The sequence below is a fragment of the Emys orbicularis genome, chromosome 12 (genome assembly GCF_028017835.1).
Source record: "Emys orbicularis isolate rEmyOrb1 chromosome 12, rEmyOrb1.hap1, whole genome shotgun sequence".
NCBI lineage: Eukaryota > Metazoa > Chordata > Testudines > Emydidae > Emys > Emys orbicularis.
Window position 1 is genome coordinate 35,963,431 of NC_088694.1, and position 3,702 is coordinate 35,967,132.

General features: G+C 44.1%; 1 pseudogene; it reads left to right on the forward strand.

Annotated features, from left to right (window-relative positions):
- The first annotated feature begins 232 nt into the window (after positions 1 to 232).
- On the forward strand, positions 233 to 2,255 carry LOC135886071 (olfactory receptor 11L1-like; annotated as a pseudogene).
- Positions 2,256 to 3,702: the final 1,447 nt, after the last annotated feature.

Consider the following 3,702-nt stretch of genomic DNA (forward strand, 5'->3'; position numbering starts at 1 on the left):
GCAGAGTCATCTTCCCATCTGTGCTGTTGGTCAGTGTCACTCCTTAGTCTCAGGCACTAACATAATGCTATCCCATTCATGACCCTCTCTGGGGAAGCTCGGCTCTGTGACCCTCACCACCATCACAGCAAGTTTAGGGGTCATATTGTACAAGCAATTTAACCTGACTTCCCCATGTTATGCCATGACACTAGGGGCTAATGAGATCCTGAGATGTACAAACAGGGGAGTGATGAGTACAGAGTTGATCTTACCTCTCTACTGGGCATTGGTGAGACCAAACTGCATCCAGTCCTGGTGGACGTCTACTGTTTTGAAAGGATGTTGAAAAATTGGAGAGGGGAAAGAAAAGAGCCACAAAAATGTGGGGGTGGGGTGGAGAAAATGCTTTAGAATGTTATTTAAAGGGCTAAAATTGTTAAATTGATTAGAAAAAAGATTGAAAATTGACTTGATTACAGTGAAGTATAAGAAAAGTACCAAAAAAAAGTACAAGTTCAGGAACTGTTACAAACTGGTATGTTGGATTTTAATGATGTGTAACGAGTTTTTAACTTGTAAAATCATTCTATAAAAACAACTTTCTGAAATATGTATCTCTGAAGCACAGCTTCTATGTAAGGAGAACATGCTGCAATGTAAGAATTGCTTCTCAAAAAGAGGGTATGTATGTCTCCTTTTCATATTGTACTGTTTTGTCTTTGGTCATTTTATCTCTTGAACATTTTTAATAATGAACCACAAGTATAGTCAATCAATAGCTACACCATTTAGTCAATACTTTACTCAACCACAAGATATTGGGCTGAATGCAGCAGTAACTGGAGAAGTGCTATGATATACAGGAGAACAAGCTACATAATCACAATGATCCTTTCAGGCTATTTCATCTAAAATAGATTATGTAATTCAAATAGGAAAAAATAAACCTTGATATTATCCATGGAAATTGTTTATTAAAAAATATCTACCGACCCTAAATATATAGTCCTGTCTAGCCTTAAAAAGTAGGGGTCAATGAATGAAAAAAGTTGGAGGCAGAAGACTCATAAATTAACAGTATTCCTGCCCATTTAGGCAGGAAAATAGGGAATAGGGAATCTCAGACCAAAGCAGTTACTTGTCTCTGTGAGATCATGTAAATTATACTCTCTGTTTGCACTTTGAACTTTCCTAGAATCAAATAGATGGAAATCTACCAAGTCCAGTTGCACAGCAAACTCTTTCAATGCTCATTATTTTTTGTCTCTTGTTAGAAAATTTTATTGAGAATGGAGAAAGAGGGAATCTATGTCCAGCTCATGGCTCCAGGACAAGGAGAAAATCAAACATTTATCACAGAATTCATCCTTCTGTGATTCGGCAATCTCTTGGAGCTGCAAATTCTTCTCTTCTTACTATTTCTAGTGATCTACATTGTAACCATAGCCGGGAACATCCTCATTGCTGCACTAGTTGTGGCTGTTCAGCACCTTCACACCCCCATGTACTTCTTCCTGCTTGGAGACCAGCTACAGCTCCACCATCCTGCCCAGGATGCTGGCCAGTCTCCTGACTGGGGACAGAATCATTTCTGTTCTAGGGTGCATTGTATAATATTATTTCTTTGGTTGTCTTGCAGCTTCAGAATGTAACCTCCTAGCAGTGATGTCCTATGACTGCTATTTAGCCATATGCAATCCACTAAACTACACTGCTCTTATGAATGGCAGAACTTGCCTGCAATTAGCAGCTGTGTCCTGGATGAGTGGATTTATGCCAAATATTATAGTTTCATGTTTAATGTCACAGTTACATTTCTGTGGCCACAATGAAATTAACCATTTCCTTTGTGATTTCACCACAGTGATTAAACTCTCCTGCAGTGACACCAGCCTGATCATATTGGTGACCTTTATACTCTGTTCCATATTCACCCTACCCCATTTCTATTAACCCTGACATCCTATGTTTTTATCATCTCCATCATCCTGAGAATCCCGTCCACCACCGGGAGGAGAAAGGCATTTTCAACCTGCTCCTCTCACCTCATCATGGTGACAATGTACTATGGGACCATAATTATTGTCTATATTTTACCAGAAACTGACACACATAGAGACCTCAACAAAGTCTTCTCTCTCTTCTACACAGTCCTGACTCCCCTGGCCACCCTCATCTACAGCCTGAGGAACAGAAACATTAAGGAGACTCTGAGAAAAGTCATAAGTAAATGTATGATGCTCACAGAAAATCAGAAGGAGTGCCTGATATGAGAATTAATCAATCTGGGAAAACTAGCAAAGCAGTTAACATCTAGGTGGCCCATAGCTCATGGCAATGTGAGTTTTCTTGGGTAACATGGGTACATGCTAAGTTTGGGATGGCTGAGTTCCTAGTTGATTAGAGCTGATACTTACTACTGCCCCAGCTGGTATCATAGCTCTCCTGTGCTCTGAATTCCAATGACTGGAATTCAAGGTTTTAGTTACGAATGTCATGTGTTTCTTTGCTCTTACTGAGTTGAGAAAACTGTATTTTACAGAGCACTGCCCTTGGATCCCGATGGGTGGTATTGGGTTTTTTTAAATATTTTGTCACTCACTTTGGTACCAGGACATCCTATGCAATTTTATAGTTGGGATAGATTTTATCAGTCTTAATAAATTTGTTTGTTACATGTGTTATCTTGCAATGATCAGAAGGTTCATAAGATCCTAAATGGATTCCTGCATGTTGAATAAAATAATGAATCGACACAAATGATTTCTGGTGAAACAGCTCGTTATCCTAAAGATCATTTCAGTGTCAGATGAAAAAATAATAAATATGTGTGGAGAAACTGCTATTTAATTCTGCCTCAAACTTTCAAAACACGTACATGACTTAGGAACCTGAGCTCCAGTGACTTTGCAGCTTAGTTGGAATCCTAAGGGTGAACTTTTTAAATGTTTTAAAGATGCGGATAAGTGTCTAGGTGTATATATAAATCTGCCTAAGCCTTGGACTCCTGACTGACACACATACAGGGCACAGAGGTGGATTTACAGTAAAACACAGGGTGCCCTGTCACATCCCCCCCTCCCCAAGGACAGGGGAACCCAGGGCCGGGCAGTTGCAGGGGCAGAAGCTTTGTCCTGCCGGCTCCTGGGGCTCCTGCTGCAGGCTCTGCCCCTACCAGCAGTCAAGCTTCCCCCTCCCCCACCTCTTCCCCGCCCCGCCCCTCCCCTGAGCATGCCATGTTCCTGCTCTTCCCCATCCCTCCCAGCACTGCCCCCCCCACCGAATAGCTGTTTGCTGGTGCTGAGGGCACTCTGGGAGAGGGGGGGAGGAGCGGGGCTGCAGCGCGCTTGGGGGAGGAGGTGGGGAAGAGGTGGTGGCAGGGGCTGGGCCTTGGCGAAAGGGGTGGAATCGGGTAAAGGTGGAGCAAAGGCGGGCCCCCTGCAGTCCCCCTACACATCCCTCCCCCCAACCCCCCGTTGTGAGCCACTCAGGGCAGGGGGCTGGGAGCACCCACACACCCCATGCTCTGACTCCTGAACCCCCCATCCCCACCCTGAGCACGAAAGGGGGGCTCCTGCACCCTCCCCCCTACATCCCCACCTGCACCTGTCGCAACAAATGGGAGCTGCCCCAGGTAAGTTCTCCACATCTCAACCCCCTATCCCAGCCCTGAGCCCCCTCCCGCACCCTAACTCCTGGCCAGACCCTGCACCCCAACCC